General features: G+C 42.6%; 1 pseudogene across 1 annotated transcript in view; it reads right to left on the minus strand.

Moving 5' to 3' along the window:
* The window catches only part of LOC307075202 (netrin receptor UNC5D-like), an 83,557-nt pseudogene that overhangs the window by 50,139 nt on the left and 14,375 nt on the right, over positions 1-19,043 (minus strand). The window contains exons 3-4 of the transcript in view: positions 13,150-13,293; positions 12,941-13,044 (exon numbers count right to left, since the gene is read on the minus strand). The product of the transcript in view is annotated as a netrin receptor UNC5D-like (transcript). The remainder of the gene's footprint in view (positions 1-12,940; positions 13,045-13,149; positions 13,294-19,043) is intronic.

A 19,043-nucleotide genomic window follows, 5' to 3' on the forward strand; every position in this document is an offset into this window, starting at 1 on the left:
CCATCACAACATCCATTCATGGCTTCAGCATATTCACTGGTGACATGCCTTGTGATGAGCCATCTCGTCAGAGCTCCCTTTCGGTGTGTGAAGCCCACAATGCCTCCTTGACTCTTTCCTTCTTTATTTATCGTTTGTTCCAGTGCTTGATCAGTGGCAACACTGTTGAATTTTCGCTCCTGTGTGTGTCGCACAACAAACCCTCCTTCCATGAGGAATTTGTATGAATCTGGTTGGCTATTTTCAAGGGCTTTCATTTCAGCTATGTACACTGGCATGTACTTGGAGTAGTTTGTCCTGCCAGCAGCCCGGAACCATGGTATTGCTTCTGACATGCAGTTGAGATGAAGTTCAAAGTTAGCGTCACGCTCTGAACGTAGCATTCTGAGTAAGAGATCAGCCCCTTCGATGAAATGTAGCCAGTACTTCTGATTGTTGAATTCCACTCTCTGAAAACTGCTGTATTTTAGTCTTCAGATCAGGAAGGCTGGTCTCCAATTCTTTTAAGAGGTTCATGGCAGAGGCCTTATCATTGCCATGGAAGGCATGCTGAATATCTTGCAGAAGTTGTTCTTGTGCATCAGTCATTAGACTTTGGCCTTGCTTGTCAAGCCAGGATGCCATCGCTGTCCAAAAGAGCCTAAACAGAGCCTCTGATACGAGCTTGATGCACCTAACACCTCTTGCGAGTTGTTTCCCCTGAAGCATCTGTCGAGCTGATGCCTCAGCATACACACCAGACTCAGTTATGATGTCAAAGAGACCACCGTCAGCAAAAACCTTTCCAATGCTTGCCAGAAAGGCCATGGTTATGTGCATGCCTCCCATTCTCATTGTAACCTTCCCATCTAAAGTCTCAGGTTTACTCCATATAATCTGTTGCGCTTTGCTGTAGATGGCAAGATCAGCAGTAACAAGAATGTGGCTCTGTCCAAGTTCTTCAGCAAGCTTTGTCAGCTGCAAGAGGGATGTGTATATGGTGGACAGGTCAGATGGTGAAGCTCTTATGAAGGGCATATATAGTACCGTGGCTACTGGGATGTCTGACATCGATATGTATGCATTGAAAGCAGACCATCCAGGAATCCTCTGCTCTCTCTCTTTCGCGATACGGCTCACCTTCCAAAGCAAGTTTTGGTCCTCTGCTCCTTGAGCTTTGGTTTGGTCTGACTTGAGGAGTTGTGGCTGAACCGCCGGAGGTTCAGGTCGCCTTGGTGGCTTGATGTACCTGAAATCAGAAGGAAAGGATCTTAGCATCCGATACATATGACATGAAATAACAAGGACAATGAAAAATATTACATTTTGACATTAATAAAACTAAAATTTGCTTTAATAATAATATAATCTTTATTTATTTATATTCATTTTTGTAAATAGATAACAATTTGACAACAACATTTACCTATGAACTTCTTCAATGTCCAAATCACAGTTTAGAGCTGTGAGAGATCTTTCTGGAATTCTCTTGATGGGGTTGTGTACTGTAGTAACATCACCTCTTCTGTACACAACCATTGCCATGGCATGTGTGGTATTCTTTCCATCCAGTGTCTCTTCATTCTGGTCAAAGTTGTCAATAGCAGCATCAATTATGCCATGATCGGTTGTACTTGACAGGCCATTTGGGATGTAAACGCCTTTGCTCCTTTGCAATTGATCTGCTGCTACAGATGTGAGAAACTGCCGCACTTCAGTGTAAGAGACACAATGACCCATTGTGTGTAGCTTGTTGATAATGGCCTTGCTCCCAAACTCATGATGGATCATGACGCCCAGTCCAAGTGTGATAGGTGTACGGATGTTGCAGCACTGGGCAATTAGTTCATGACAAAATGTTATAACACGTATGTTATCTTTTGTCGCTGGGTCATCATTACAGGTCAGCACTTTTTTAAATGCATGTGGACTAACACACCAGTTCACAAAATCATATAAAATGTCTGGTACATATTTACTGCACACGACTGGGGACATCTTATCACTGCTTATGTAGAATTGAGGCTCATGCTCTACATTTTCCATAGCTTTCCTTAATATACCTGCAGCCTGGTGTAGGATTTGTGTATCAGTTAGAGACTCTCTTCTCTGTGGCGGCAATGTCTCCCTATCTTCTGTAACTTTTTCTCTGAGAAGAGCCGCTTCTTTCATTGCTTGACCAACTGTAATGGCACCAGAACAGATCAGATCTGATTTTCCAGGACGTTCAATGAAGATAAGTTTCTCTCCATAATGTTGGTTCAACTTTGCTTTGAGTCTCCAAGCTGGATACTTCGCAGGTTCTTGAGTAGTGCTTATTTTTCCCACATAGCTCTGAGTTAGAGCACTTAGTGTGGTAACTGTCATCTTCTTGGAAAACAAGGTCTTACTTAATTCTTCAGTTAGCTCAATGAAAGCTTTTTCATGTTCATTTAATTTATTTTCTGAAAGATGTTTGTTTCTGGCTGCTGTGATGTTATTTTTTGAAATGTAGTGTCCTAGGCAGCTCTTGTGGTACTTTGCATCATACGCAAATAGGTCGACATGATTCAGCATGCGAAGATGAATTTTCTCATCAAACCCCTCTGCGGCTGCATCGAGGACCTTTGACCTTGTGCTTTCTCCTGTACCAGTGCTTATAGGGGTCAGGCCTTCTTTCTTTGTGGCTTTCTGGCTGCAAATGAAGCACTGGCTGCGGATGTCAAATCCTGGCTCTCTGGTCAGTCTTTTGCTCTGATATTGCCCCTTGGCTGGTTCTTGCTCAATTGCAGTACGCTGATAGTGACTCGAACTAGAATAACTAGCCCTGCATGACTTGTGATATGAAGCTTTAAACTTAAAGGACAAGATGTCATCCGAGTGGGGGGATATCCTCTCATGGACTTCATCACCACGTTGCTGAGCAACCTTCAATATTGTTGTGAGTCCTTCTAAGGTAGGTTTCCTGACATATGGATTCTTCTTATCTCCTTCTAGAGGCTTTTCACATATTAAGCACAACTTGTCATCAAGTTGTGCATTGCTTGCCATCTCTGTTGGATCCATTTTTACTGTGAACTGTGAAAAATATAACTATTAATATTACTCATGTTCTTGGTAACATAAAATAGGCCTCAAATTTAAACTTTTCAAAAAGAGTAGTATTACATTTGTATAAATTTGTGTCTTACCCATTATCGGTCATCTTATTGGTGGTCCTTGGTTAGATTTTCCTGGTTAGATCAGTGCATATATCTCCTCTTGGACAGCCAGGTGTAATGATTTAGCTAACAGCTTATTTAGCTAACAAACCACAGTTCTTCCCCTGCTGTCATTGGTTGAACTGAATTGGCTTCAATTTACTGCTTAAAGTAACTACTAAATCTCAATCATCTATTTGTGATTGGCTCTCTGTATTTAGGCCCCTGCAATTCTCTGTGCACCTTTGGATAAAACATATATTACTTCTGAAATCATAAATTAATATTTCCACTATTTATTACATGGCTTTATGTTGCCCCTGCCGCATACATCATGTGTGATTGAATATGGCATTGTGCTTTGCTCACATATATAATTGCCTCAATCCAGGGATTGAGTACTGTATGTAATCCAACAATGTCAACTCAGACAGAGAACAGTTAGTCTCATTTTCTATGCACTCAGTACAAGATATCTTCACACAACCAACTTGTTATTGTTTAATAGCATCCTAGGTGATGGAGTAGCAGCTATTTGACATAAATGTATGTTTTTTTTTGGTAAATGAGAGAAAGTAAAGAAGTCCTCACTAAGAAAGTACAATTTCCGCCTAAACTAAAGTTATGTTAAAGGACTGTTATTCAGTATTCCTTTTGGTAAATTACATTCTGACTTTTTGGTGATGTAGGGTAGACACCTGGTTCATACCTCAGCAATTCTGATGGAGATAAGAGTGAGCATTCTCATGTTATAGGCTTTTTGGTCACCTTTGCCCTATTCAGATTTGCTTTTTTCAGGGATTGGGGCAGGTCTAAAGAATAGCCCAAAAACACATTTTCCCCCCAAAAGAAAGTTTCGCAACACTCCATTTCATTAATGGGAGACCTTAAAGATAAGAAAAAACATGGTTGCGTTTAGTTCTAAGTCGGGTGGGGGTATCTCAAAAACTAAGGCCTTTTTTGACATCTTGCTACTTGACTATAATAACTCCATGACTGTGGGCCCAAAGTCGCTGCCTCCATTCTGTTGGAAAGGAAGTGGAAGTGACAGGAAGGTAATTATATACGTATGGTGAGATCGCGCTTTTTCCCGTTGCTCCATTCATCTCAATCCAAACTGGGGGGTTTCATTAGTTCATAAACCCCACCCCGTTCCCACCCGCTCTGCATTCTCCAAACCTTACACACACACACACACAAACACACACACACACACACACACACACACACACACACACACACACAAACACAATCGCACCCCCCAACCCCATGTTGTGATGAGTTTCGGGATATCAGATCAACAAATCCAAGTCAATCTGAATGACACCTGGAGGGCCACTGAACCACATTAGGATGAGTCACAATCTTCTCTGTGTCCTTGGGATGAAATCCCATCCCCCCACCTGTCTGAGGAAATGCTTGTGTTTATCACATGATAATCACATTTGGAGTGCTTTGGGATGACTGGATTACAGTTTTTCTCGATTGTATACGCACAAAAAATGGAACTATGCACACAATTTTGAAAACTTGAAGCTCATGTATCAACTACAAGACTCCAGACTGCCAAACTCTAAGCACAATTCCACCTTTTTCACACATATAGAAATTCTAAATCACATTTTTGCAAAACTCTAAGCACAAAGCTCATCATTTATCACACTTGGTTCACCTGGAAACACTAGCCTTCAAAACGCAACAACTAATTACCAATAAGTCTAACTCAGTTCTCACCTGTTCAAACTCATCTGGCAAAACACTTCAATCATGTGTCAGAGCATAAAAGAGGCCTCAGTAGAGCTCTACTGTGTTGTAGATTAGCTGCTCTGGTCTTATCAGGATTGGAGGTGGGAAACAGACTGATTTACATGTAGATCTGTTTCACCTCATTTATATTCTTATTTTTATTTTTGGTTGGCCTACGAAAAGCTTTTTATTCAGTCAGTTCCGCTGAACATTTTACTGTATTACAGTAACAAATAAATATTTTCTTTGTTACCTTTTTGTACTTGTGCACTGTTTTCATCATTAGATCCTCCAACAGTCTAAACATTTTCTTACCGTATTGTTTTTCATTTTACTGTAATTATCAGTGCAATTACTGTACTGTAATTTGCCAAAATAAGTAACGTTGGTGTATTGTCAGAACAATGTTGCAGTATCAACTATAGGTGTACAATATAACTATGGGAAGCTGGGATTGTGAGTTTAGCCTATTGGAGCTCATTGGATAGACAAATATGCATTGTATCCTATTCTTATGTGATTGTGTCAATGCGATATTTCTATGATATATTCACAGTATTGTATTACAATATGGCAACAGTCTTCATGCTAGACATACCACCTAATCGCAACTTTAAAAAAGAAAGCTATTTCTAAACAATTTCATAGATTGGAATATGTAACATGGCCTCATGAAGCCAAAACATATGTAAATAGCATTTTGTTGGAAGTGTTTTGAATTTATCAAATCAGTGTTTAATTGATGCTCTCTAAGAGATATTCATTTGATAGCTGTGTTTACTGTTTGATGGAAAAAAATCTGTTTTGAGAAGACTTTGTGGTGTTTTGACAAAATGTTTAACAATAGTTTCAGAAAACGTGTTTAGACGATTGAGAAAAAATGTAATGATGAATCCCTTTAGGGTGCATAACCCCACGGCTGGTAATGAGGGTTTAATGCAGGGGTGGGGAACGTCCGGCCTCCGGGCCGTATACGGCCCGCGAGGCCATTTCAACTGGCCCGCAATGCAATACAATTTTTATATTTTATATCTTCATATATGCATACGTGAATAAAAAAAAAAATCAGGAAAAAAAATATATCGCCCGTCATTAGTTTTCCGAGAGAGAGTCCTATGTCCGAGTCAACGTCAGGGTCAGTGAATACAGCATGTGATGTACGTACCGCTGCATTGGGTCGGAGTGACTGACACATGACAAGTACCGACACAGACAAGTGATGCATCATGGCGACTGTCAAGAAAAGGAAGGTGGACGCAGAATGCCGCGTATTTCAGGAAAAATGACTTTTTCTTTGTTGAAGTGAAAGGCAAGTCAGTGTGCCTAGTTTGTGGCGAGGCGCTTGCGGTGATGAAAAAGGCCAATGTCGAGCGCCATTACAGCTCGAAACATGCTAAACTCGACGAGTTGAAAGGACAAATGCGTTTGGATAAAATTAACGCTCTTCGTCGGAGTTTGGGTGCTCAACAAGCAGCTTTCACACGGCCACAGACTGACAGAGAGAATATTACGCGTGCAAGTTTTGTGGTGAGTGAACTGATAGCCACGAAGCTGAAACCTCACGCTGAAGGAGAGTTCGTGAAGGAGTGCCTCGTAGCCGCCGCGGAGCTGCTCGCGCCCGACAAAGTGAAATTATTTCAAAGCGTCAGTATGTCCCGGAGAACCGTTTCAGAAAGGATTACTGATATGGCGCAAGATATTGAAGAAACACTCAAGAACACTGCAAGAGACTTTGAGTATTTTTCTCTGGCCTGTGACGAGACAACAGACATCACACACACAGCGCAGCTTGCCATTTTTCTGCGTGGGATTACGTCTGAGTTTGAAACAAAGGAGGAGTTGCTGTCTTTGCAAGCCATGCATGGCACTACTAAAGGTGAGGATTTGTTCAATCAAGTTATTGTGGCCATGAACAATTTTGAACTGCCATTTGAGAAGTTGAGCGGCATCGCCACTGACGGAGCTCCCGCAATGGTTGGCGCGCAAAAAGGATTGACTGCTTTAGTCAAAAAAGAAATGAGCCGACTGAGTCTGGATCCAAGTGATTTAGTTGTATGCCACTGTATCATACATCAAGAGAGTTTGTGTGCACATTCCCTGAAGCTTAACAATATGATGAAAACAGTTGTGTCCACCATAAACTTCATTAAAAGCAGAGGGCTGAACAACCGCCAGTTCAAGGAGTTACTCAGCGAGCTTGAGTCAGAGTATGGTGATCTGGTTTATCATTGTGAAGTGCGATGGCTGAGTCGTGCAAATATGCTCGCACGGTTTTATACACTGCGGGAAGAAGTCAGACGCTTCATGTAGATGAAGGGTAAACCTGTCATGGAGCTCAGTGATGGCAAGTTCCTCCGTGATCTGGCCTTCATGGTGGACATCAGCAAGCACCTGTCAGAGCTAAACATCAAGCTGCAAGGTCCCAACCAGCTCATCAGCTCTCTGCTTTCAAATGTGAAATCATTTGAAGTGAAGTTAAGGCTGTGGCAAGGACAGCTGGAAAGGGGAAACACTGTGCACTTTCCCACCCTACAAGAACAAAAGCCTGATGTTACGACTGAATATGCTGGTGAGTGTGCAAAACTCATCCAGGCATTTGATGAGAGGTTTCATGATGTGAAAAATATACAAAAGGAACTTGACGTGTTTGCGACACCATTTAATGTGCAACCGTCTGATGTGCCAGATAACCTCCAAATGGAAATAATTGATCTGCAAAACAACAACGAGCTCAAAGCCAAGTACCACAACCTTTCTCTGCTGGACTTTTACAAACTGTATGTTCGTGCTGAGGATTTTCCCATCCTGAGGAGACATGCCCTGAAGTTTGCATCTCTGTTTGGGACAACGTATCGCTGTGAACAGTTTTTTTCAAAACTGACTCTTGCAAAGACTCGCTTCCGCTCAAGACTGACTGACTCAAATTTGGAAAACCAGCTTCGAGTAGCATCATCATCACTGCCAGCTGACATCAGACGCCTTGCTAGAGAAAAACAGTTCCAGCCATCACATTAGGTGAGTCTAGAAATGCAGCAAACATGAGGCTTAGTAACACAGCAGTTATAGACTTTTTTTGTCTTTTTTTTCATCTTTAGTTATGTGTTCATAATGGTATGGCCCTCTGAGGACTTTGGAAAAATTGAAATGGCCCTTGATGTGAAAAAGGTTCCCCACCCCTGGTTTAATGGATGGAAACTGATGTTTGTTAGTTTGTTTGTTTTTCTTATGTTGGGTGTTAATAGAGAAGGATCATTGAGAGTATGAGAGTGCTGAGCATGATGATTAACCTCAAAGTATACATATATAGAAACACATACAAACCTACAACGGCAATGAAATCATTCTCTCTATACTAAAGCTACTTTGAAAATATCTACATAAACACAGTTGTCCTCCAGTAATATTGAAATTTGCTCATATCATATCTGTAAAGGGGAGAACACAGAGGGCGAGAGAGAGAGAGAGAGAGAGAGAGAGAGAGAGAGAGATAATAAAAACCTTGAATCTCTCCCTGCTGCTGCTGTGACGGCACCTCCAACTATTTAACTGAATCGTCACGCATCCCGGGGTCTATTGTTTCACTCCGCTGCCATAAAAGATGCAGTCAGTCGGAGAGATGCCGCCATCTTTGGGTCTTTGTGCAAATGAAATTGCTCCAAAATGCAGACTTCAGCTGTTCAGAGGCGATAAATTATCCCTACCCTGCGTCTCACTGACCTTGGGATTATTACCTCTATCAATATCATGACTGGTAACGCCATTGTCTCCAGCTTCATTAACATAAAAATCATCCCAGTTGGTATTAACAACCAACCCCCACCCACACCCACTCCCCCACACCCACAACCAGTATACTATGAATTGGCTTAGGCCCCGTCCACAGGGGCGAAAACAATCTTTTCCCCTCCGTTTTCCTTTGATGCGTTTAAGGGATATCTCAATAAAGACGGACTCATTGCGAAAACGCATCAAGCAGTAGAAACGCTGTAGTAAAAATTCAAGGTGCTGGTTGAATTGAGCAGAAATACATGCTAATGTACTAGTGAAGGTTAGTAATTAAATGTACCAAGGGGCTGTATTTAAAGCTACAAAAAGAATACAAATAAACAAAAAAAATAAAATAAATAAACAGAACTCTAACGTCGCCCAGCTGGTGGGGGGGCGATGATGTTATCGTTTGCGTTTCAGGCGTCAACAAAAAACCTTATAGGTCCGTTATTATTTGAATCCACCCTAGGACCTGGACCGACGGATCCGTCTGGACGGTCGGCCCAAACGCATGACCAGACTGTACCCCTGTTTCCATGCGGTTTGATGTGGTTTCCCTTAAGAACAAAAGCAAGTACTGCAGCGAAATGACAGAATTTGTGCGCCGGTAAAAAAAAATAAATTAAAAGGTGTTAGCTTCTGTCCGAAAAAAAAAAATACAATAGTTGAAAACTAACATTTGTGAAAAAAGCTAACATTAGAATATGTAAATGTGGTTCAATCGACCGTTGTGTCGTTGTTGAGCATTTAAACAGATGACCACAATGCTACAACAGATGCAAGGCCCTGGACCAAAGTAAGCCAAATAAGTCTATTTGGCTTATCGTGGGCTCTAAAAAAGTTTAGCAATCAAACAAATCACCCACCGCTGCAGCAGATGCCAGAACCTGAAACAAAAACACTAAACCTGTATCTGAATGTAGAGGACTCTGAATGACTCACACTACCAAGGAGTAATTTAGAAGACACTTGTATCCAAAGCATGGTACAAAGTTGAGAATATGTCAAAAGTAGGTCAGGGTTTGGCGTCTCGCACAAGGGCGTTTAAGGGAAGGCTGCCGACATCAAAGCCCGAACCCTTCAGCTGAGAGTGAAACAGTTTTCAGCTCGTGACCCCACTTCTAGCTCTGGAAATGTTTGCGACCCCAACTTCAACTTTTGTGAACACAGATTGTTTTTACCTCCAAGAAAAACAATTATAACATCTACGTCTTTGTAGAATTCATTGCATCCCTCCACCACACACTAAGTGATTAGAGGCAGTTTGCTCCTGGCTAGGAATCAATAGGCAATTATTTCTTATAATCAGGACGTCTATGAGATTAGAAAGGTTTGCCAAAATGGATCATCAAACATCTAAAGCTTCATTGTCAATCCCCCGCGACCCCATGTGCATCTCAGGGGACCCAGAGTAGGGTCTCGACCCCAAGGATGGGAACCAGTGTCCTACATTATCCTGCCCCAAAACATTGCATCTTCGTCCTTGTTCTCCGACTGTTTGTTAAGATTCCTGTTCCCCCTCTCCCCACAAAGATGTACACCAAGACTCCATTTGTGCGTTGTGAATCTTTCATTACAGACAGACACACACACAAACAAAAAGGTAGCAGTCTGATACATATTTAAAAACGCGTCCGGAGACAGATGGAGAGCCGGCTATATGGAGGAGCACAGGGTGGAGTGTTTTAATATTGGCGCTTTTTGTTTCATAAACCACACAGCTATAAATACCATTATTGTTTTCATAGACAGAGGGAGAGAGATGACGACAAGGGAAGGTAGTATGAAGATATTGGGGATCAGGAGAGAGAGAGACACACACAGATCTATCTCAATACGTTTTTACGACACATACTTTCTGGTGCCAAACAAATACACAAAATGCTTCTATTGCTGATGTATTATTATATTACAGATAAATTACTGATATATTGCTGACATATTACTATATTAATGATAGATTACTATATTAATTCGATATAACTATATTAAAGGGATGCCTCACCCATTCAGAACCGGCGTTCTATAATTATAAAATCGCTATTGTAATATAAAAAATAAAGTTTTTTTTCCCTCAGTCTAACCCAGTCTTCCCTTTGCCCAGCTTTCCTGATCTAATTTTCTCCCGAGATGACGTCAAATGACACGTTTTACTTCATCTCGGGAGAACTTTGCTTGCCTGCTAGAAGGGCTGAGGACTACAAACCACTGGTTCCGCAAATTTGTGATCCCACCAATAAGGAATGGGGGGGGGGCGGGGGCTCGCGTACGAGATGTAAACACAATGTCCGCCATGTTTCTTCACCGCTTAGCTAGAGAACAAATTTGCAATGTGAAACAGCCAAAGTGGATTTTTAAAATCTATTGTTGGCCTGGACATTCAGGGCTATTAGTATGAGCAAGAATACAGCCAGGAAGAATTGACACCAATAGAGGCGGAGGCTGCTGCGGCTGCAGCTGAACAAGCCTTGCCTGTTGCCGAGGACGAGGAGCCGGAGGGCCCCGGTTTGCTCTGGTCACCTATAGACACTAACACAGAGTCCCTGTGCTGAAGCGAATTTCAGCGAGGCCAGTTTCTTCTAGAATAAATGGCTGACTCTGGCGAGAACGGGCCATGAGTGTAACCTCTCACCCAGGCTTTGCGCCTCATCTGAACAGTTGGGCATTGGATACATATTTCCGGACCCAGAAAGTGAACTGGAAACACCAGCCAAAGCCCGCCGGGAGAAACAGACGTCTAAGCATAGAGTAAGTGTTTGTTTTTTTATTAACACATTGGCTACACTAGTTTTGAGTCCCGGGGAACGTGACAATGGAGTTATCCGAAAGTAGCAGAGCCAGGGGTGTAGGAATGAGTTTAACATTGGGGGGGACACATGTCGGAAACCTGACAGATCCGTTAATGGTTTGAACAGAAATATGTCATAAATTAACTACACTGAAAAAATTCACAAATATATTTTATTCTACTAAAAAGATACATTTGTAAATGTAAAGGAAAACACATTTTGAATGGCAGTAATGAACTGATAAATATCAAATCATTATTTAATTGCACGCTCAATCATCCAGTTTTTTAGAATAAGAAGCGGTGACAAGACGCTGTGTTGCGCTTTCAAAATAAAATAAAATATTTTTCTCCCCCCGGTATAATTTTTAGGTGGGACAAATGCGCCTGTCTCCAATATTGGGGGGGACACGTCCCCTCCGTCCCCCCCGGTTCCTACGCCCTTGAGCAGAGCAAAGAGTAATGCTGTATAGGCTACTCAAGGCATAATTTATCTTGCTTTGCTAATGTTGGTCTCTTTCTTTCTTAGACAGTGTCGGCTTCCTATGTTTTCCAGGCCATCAGAGCTAATTACCCAGCACAAGATGGGCAGTACCATGAATACCAGGAGACAGTAGATGCTCAAGATGAGCTGTGACTATTTTGACTCTAGCAAACGCACCCTACACTTTTTATTTTTGTAAATAGTTAATATTTTTTCATGAATAAAACTACAAATTCATGTTGGTTGTTGTGATTTGTTTACTAATCCAAGTTATACTAAAGTAGGCCTACCGTATAAGATAAACACTTATTTCAACTGGGGAGAAAAGGTTGAGTAAAAATACTTGATATGCTGAGCTACTGTAATTAGCTAATGTTTTTATGCTGTACAGTAATATACAAATGATGCATTTGAAAAAACGAGGGCAGGAGTCTAAACTAGTCAACGTATCACAGGGATATGTTTACACAAAGTTTGAGCGTGCTACCACTCGCGCTAGGACCATGGGTCCTTCCCCCTCCAAACGGAAACAGGCGGACGGTGCAGCGAGCGCAATGCACTGTGGTAGTTGGAGGATTTCTTACTTTTGAGCCAGAGAGACACTTTCTGCCTTTTCTCAGGGTAGGACTAACGGATTGAATTTTTTTTTGCACATTTATAATACATAGAATTATTTACTTCATATAACATTCATATCTCCACCGGTGAAGTATCCCTTTAATGCACTCCTATCGTGTTCTGGGGAGGTTGGAAGGCTGAAACTGTGCTTTTGAAGCTGATTGTTCTTAATTAACGGAAGAGTGGAGGAGGTGTGTGTGTGCGTGTGTGTGTGTAACATTAAAAATTAGGAACAAGGTGCTTAAACCGGTAAATAAAAAATGAATTGATCCCAGCCAAGCTCCTGCTATTGAGTTGAGGGTGTGTGTGTGTGTGTGTGTGTGTGTGTGTGTGTGGGGGGGGGGGGGGGTGGTAGGGGACAAAGGGGAGGGGGCATACCTCGGTCAATGGCAGGCCCTCTGCGGGCCGGCAGTGCAGCACGATCATGCCCTTAAGAGGCACCTCGGTGCCCTGGGGGTCCTGCTAAAAGTTCTTCCTCAGGTCTGGAAGGAAACAGCAGAGCAGAGCGGATCAGGGGACACCACTTATAAGGACACAGACAGACACACACACAGACACCACCACCACCCCCCCACCTCCCCACTCACATGCGATGCGGACGCTGGCCTTGCGGCTCTTGGACGTCCCCAGGTGGCTCCAGGCGACACACAGACACCAGTAGTCCTCGGGCCCATGGAAGTCCTCCACCTGCTGCCGCGACACGTTAATCAGGACCTCGCGGAACTTCACCCCTGGATGGAGAAGGAAGGAGACCGTGGTGACTGACGGGTGGGAGGCGGGACAGAGCCCGGCCGGAAACCAATGACTGAAAGGGGGCGGAGTCACGTTTTGTTCTGTGACAAGAGATGTTCTACGAAAGAGAAACTTATTTGTGACCATCGCGAGGGACTGTGGCTTCCAGAGGATTTAAAGAAGTGTGTTTCTACAGTGGCCAGTCCACCCGGTGTTGATTAGAGACGCTTTAACGAACAGTGTCGGTGTCTGGACAGGATGTTCAAGAGTCATTGTCTTCTCCTCCAGGAGAACTTTAGTGCTGGCCGGGTTTGTGTTGCTGTTCACCAATAACTGGCTTGCAGATCCCCGCCTCCAGTGATGGTTGGTCTAAACAAATACTGAGAAAATAAAGCAAAATGCCCCAATCAACCAGATATCAGCTGGCCTGCTTTCAGATTTAAGATCATGAATTGATTTGTGAGATTGGACTCCCAGCGTATCCCTGACCAGCATATGGTATTGTTTTCTTCTTCACGCAAGCACAGTTTGTTCAATGTTAAAAGCAACATGACACCCAAGTGATTCCATGTTTCACCACATCAGCTGATACTTCTGCGTGTCATTTCCAGGGACTCCCTGCCCTCTAGCTCTCCCCCTTGTGTCCTCGTTAATGAAACGGCCGTCACCTATGTTAATGACTCATTATGTCCAGCTTTGTTCTCGGCGTATGAGCTCAGAGGTTTCTGTCGCTCGTTATCACTTATATTTTTTTCTGTAAGTTTCTGACCCATTTTATGCACTCAATGGCTTAATGGCGCGTACAATTTTCATCTCGCCGATAGACTCCCATTCCTTGGGGCGTCATCGCATAGAAAACACTGGAGCAGCTCTTATTACGCTTATCTTACACTTACACTTAACACTTATTAGGGGTCCTTTCATGAAGCAGGACATGGCTAGCAACAGCTCTGGGGAAAGGTTCCATGTAAGTTATCTTCACTAGTTCAGTCTCCTACACGCCTGCTGCCTGTGTCTCCATGATCTGACACAACTCATGGTTTGAACCCCAAACCATTAGGCTGGGAGTCAATCACCCTTATCATTTGTATATCTTGCCCTCCATGTTATGTTTATATTACATAAACTGAGACCCAATCCATACTTCCAATCCATACTTCCAAGCCATACTTCCTCAACTAATCACATGATCTCATAGGTCACATCTTTTTCGGAAGAAACCAATGGACGGTCAATATTCCTACTTCTACCCAACAAAAAAAGATCAAATCACATCCCTCCTACAGTTTGTCCACTAAATACTGTTTAACTCTGAAACGTGTCAAATTACAGAAACAAGATACGCTCCAAGTATCGTTTCATCTCTTGATGACCTGCCGACTCATTAGCATAAAAATCCCAGGGAAAACGAGGAGAATGCAAATCGCACGGCGAAGCCATTAAGCGAATTGTTTTTCTCTCCAGAAACACGCGATACAATTGACTTGACGAGTTTCATATGAAAAGACCCAATTTATTAGATCGGGTTTTGAGATTATTTGTATATTGTCAATCCCCCCTCTAAAAATGGTACAGTGAGCCAGTGATGAACGGCTGGTTGCGAGGTCAGAACAGAATGAGCCTTTTAACATATGGCTGACCTAGAAGTGTGTTGGGACTTATCCTTTTAGGGGGAGCCGGCCCTGTCCCTCTCTCTGGGAGTACAAACACTGAGCTATGAATGTATCAATAGCTTTACGTTCTACACGAATATGAATGCTAGAGGTCAGAGGAAATAATGTGCCATCTGTTAGTCATTTGAATGTGTGTGTGTGTGTGTGTGTGTGTGTGTGTGTGTGTGTGTGTGTGTGTGTGTGTGTGTGTGTGTGTGTGTGTGTGTGTGTGTGTGTGTCTATGAAACAACCAAGGTGTAGATTAGACAAAGACAGGCAGAAGTCTCTCCTCTGACCAACATTTGAGTGAAGGGCAGGTTGAATACGCCGATCAAAGAGGAAGAAGAGGACAAAAACAAGCTGTGTGACCTTCAAAAATCGGTACAAAAAAGAGAATAAAATGGAATCCCAACCATCTCTTACTTTCTTTTGATCCTAAGAAAATACATCTATATTTCTTTCTCCATTTCTCTCTCCCTGGCCTTTTTTTGGTTCTGATTCTGCCCACCTACCCCCCTACCAACCCCCATCCGAAGGCCCATGGCTCAGGAAACAGCGCCAGGAAAACCTGATCGCTGGCTTAGAAGAAGCATCCTCCACCCTTAACTCTCCACCTGGCTCTCTCGCCTCTGCTCTTCACTCCATCTCCAACACTCCCACTCCAGGAGGAAAAGGGAGCTTTTTGTGTGTGCAAAGAGATACACTAATGCCCCGGTTCTCCTTGATCGCCCGCATAGTACCTTGCCTCTGCCCCTTTTCTCCCTCTCTCACCATTATTTTCCACCTCTCCATATTTCTTTCTTTCTCTCTCTCTGTACTTATTGCTCCACCTTTCTTGAACCTGTCTCCCTCTTTCCCTCTCGATTTATTTCCTCCACCTCTCTCCCTCTCTTCCTCGATTATTTTCTTCACCCCTCTCCCCACCTCACTCCCTCCCCCCCCCTCCTCACACTCACTCCAACCCATCTCTCTCTCCCTCCCTCCCCCAGGCCCCCTCATCTCCATTTCACTCCATTGTCTCGTGCTGATTCTTCCACTAAATCCCCTCTGAGTACGGCTGCCTGTGTTCCGCACTTCAAGCCATCCTCCCCCCAGCAGCCGCCCCAGGTACACCTTGACCGTTCGTATCTCTCTTTGTTTACAAGAATCGACACTCCCCCCCCCCCCCCCCCTCAGATCAGTCACTACCCCGCCACCGCTGCCCTCCCCGGCCCCCCTATCTCTTTCCTCCTCCTCCTCTTCTTCCTCCCATCTCTCCATCCGAGTATCAACTTTTCGGTGGTGGGCGGATGCCTGAACCCCGCCTCTACGTGCCGCCTCCACCTTCCTCTTCTCCCTTTTCTCGCCCACGATACTCGAATGTTGTCTAATGTTGTTTGTCGGATTAGTCGTTTACTTTGTACATTTGGAATAATTGCTCTGATAGACTGCACTTCAAGGCTTAAACCGGCTATTTTTGTACCGCTTCTCAACTTTTTTCCCCTCGGACGGTATAGGCTTTAGTCCAAAGTCCCTCTATGACTTTACACTTCCTCCTCAAATCATCCATAAAAATGTATTAGCAGCAGTCGGCTTCCCGTGTGTTTGTTTGTGTGTGTTTGTATGTGTGTGTGTGCGTGTGGGTGTGTATTTGTGTGGTGAGCCAGTCTGCTGGCATCAAAGGGCTTACCAATTGGACAAGAATGAGGAAATATAATCGGCAGGATTGTGAAAACACATCCGTATTTACCTTTTGATCATGTAGTTTTGAACTCACGCTGCGTTTTGCGAGTTTGTTTTGGTACTAAATTCCTTTATAAATAGTCCCAAATATGGGAATTGTGAAAGCGGCTGGCAACACAGCACTGGTTTCAATGGAGCTTTCTTTTATCTGGGGGGAAGTGGGCTTACGACAGTGAAAACGGCCTTGCAACATCCACACGCCGCTAGTGCAAAACATACCCGCGTTTTCAGCAACGATCCAGCATCCAAGGTTTACGTCATCACAGACCATCACCAGTGCCACTTCATCCTCATCCACTCTATTCTGCACTTCCTTTTAGTCTAAACTAAAACAAATCCACTCGCTGTTTGATGATGATATGAGTAGACAATCTTCTTTCTAAAGAGTTGTTATGCTTCATGACAATTTACATGTCATTTGCAAACAAACGTGAATGAACAAAAATTGTGTGTGTGGCGTTCTTTTTTCAGCTTCGACAACTGCATACAAAGCAACACAACCCCGCGTGTGACCTTGTTGCATATGTGATCACACCCAGCACACACAGTATTTCCATTGTGTGTCAAACTCAATATGTCCTTGCCAGATTGATGGATCAATGGCAAGATTAATGGATGTTATTTATTTTATGAAGAACTGGAACATTGAATCATTGCCGGGCGTTGTCATTCAAATGCAGAAATATCTGAAATATCTCTCACATATGTGTCGAGATGATAAGCACATTCATGGTGATGACTGAAATATGTGTTACATATGTTGGGAGACCCTGAAGGATAGTTGTAGCATCTAATAAAACGCATTTGATGATATACAGCGTGGAGATATTGATGTATATTTACGCACGTACACACACACACACACACACACACACACACACACACACCCACACACACACACACACACAAACAGGATAAAAATCATGGATCATACATATGTCTTTTATACAGACCTTTGAATGTGTGTTGCGATAATGATAAATCATAAAGTGACACATCTCAGTTCATATTACCAGGCTACACAGCACTTGCTTGGGAACATCAAATGGACTAATATTTCCCTCAATCCTAAAAATACATTTGTACTGAGAGTGACAGTTGACTGACAGACATGGCTCAATAATTTGACTAAACACAACTTCACTCAACTATATCAGTCATAATATTGACTAGGAAGAATATTACTATAATTTATCTGTATATGTTCACAATATGACTCAATAATATAACTCCATTATATAACTCCATAACATCCTAACTTATCATACTATTATTCCAAATATGCCTCAATAACTGCATAATATAACTCCATAACATCCTAACTTATCATAACATTATTCACAATATGACTCAACAATCTAACTTTTTTTCTCTCTTTTTTTTTTTAATTCACAATACGATTCAACTATATTACTTCATAATGCCATTACTTATCATAACTTAATTCACAATATGATAAACCAATATTTTTTATAACGTCATACCTAAATATAACTTTATTCACAATATGACTCATCTATAGGAGCGGTTTGACTTGTATATCAACAGTACGACCCAAGTTGAGAAGGTCTGTTGACGATTAATAATAGCTCGATCACACTCAAGTTATATTTATATATCTGTTGGGACAGTACACTATATAGGGCATTAATAATGTATATTTATAACCGGGAGATGTTTGAGCATTCATTAATTTGATCATTTTTCATGGCTAACAATGTTGATCCTAGAATCCATCCCCAGTACCCCCTGGGCTGAGAAACGACAGCAACATCAACAACACAGGCGTAACCGCGGCAAAAACCGCCAATATATTGTTCGGACGCACACAGACATAATTGCAGCTGCACTTTCCAGCACAAACCCATTATATACGTAAATAATGATGAATGATTCATCAATATAAACCATGTTTTGTGTGTGTTGAGCGTGAGCAGAGAATACCCTGGTGGTAACTCACAGAATGATTCTAACGACACGTGCTGGCTTTGACTCACCGTTACCACACAAACACCAACAATAGCATACGCAGCAGAGCCATGACAGAGCAGGAGCAGTGCCAAAACAATATGTTCTGTTCTTTGGTTTCATTCTAGTTCAGTTCACTGTGGCTTGTATATAGCTCCTGGGTAGCCACGTGAGCCAAACTACGATCAAATACAAGTTTTGTGACCGGCAACATCATGTAGCAAATCCCACAGCATGTCTGGCAAGCAAAGCCTGGCAGACATGATGCAAAGCAGCCCCATAGGGGGGGTTGTACTACAACATAGCAACCAGTACATTAAGCAGAAGAGAAAACAGAACGTTTGCTCAACAGGATTTGGTCGGCTTGCTCTGATGGAAAACAAACAGACAAACAGGGCTTAGCAAGG

Source organism: Pollachius pollachius (assembly GCF_949987615.1).
Source record: "Pollachius pollachius genome assembly, chromosome: 4".
Taxonomy (NCBI): Eukaryota; Metazoa; Chordata; class Actinopteri; order Gadiformes; family Gadidae; genus Pollachius; species Pollachius pollachius.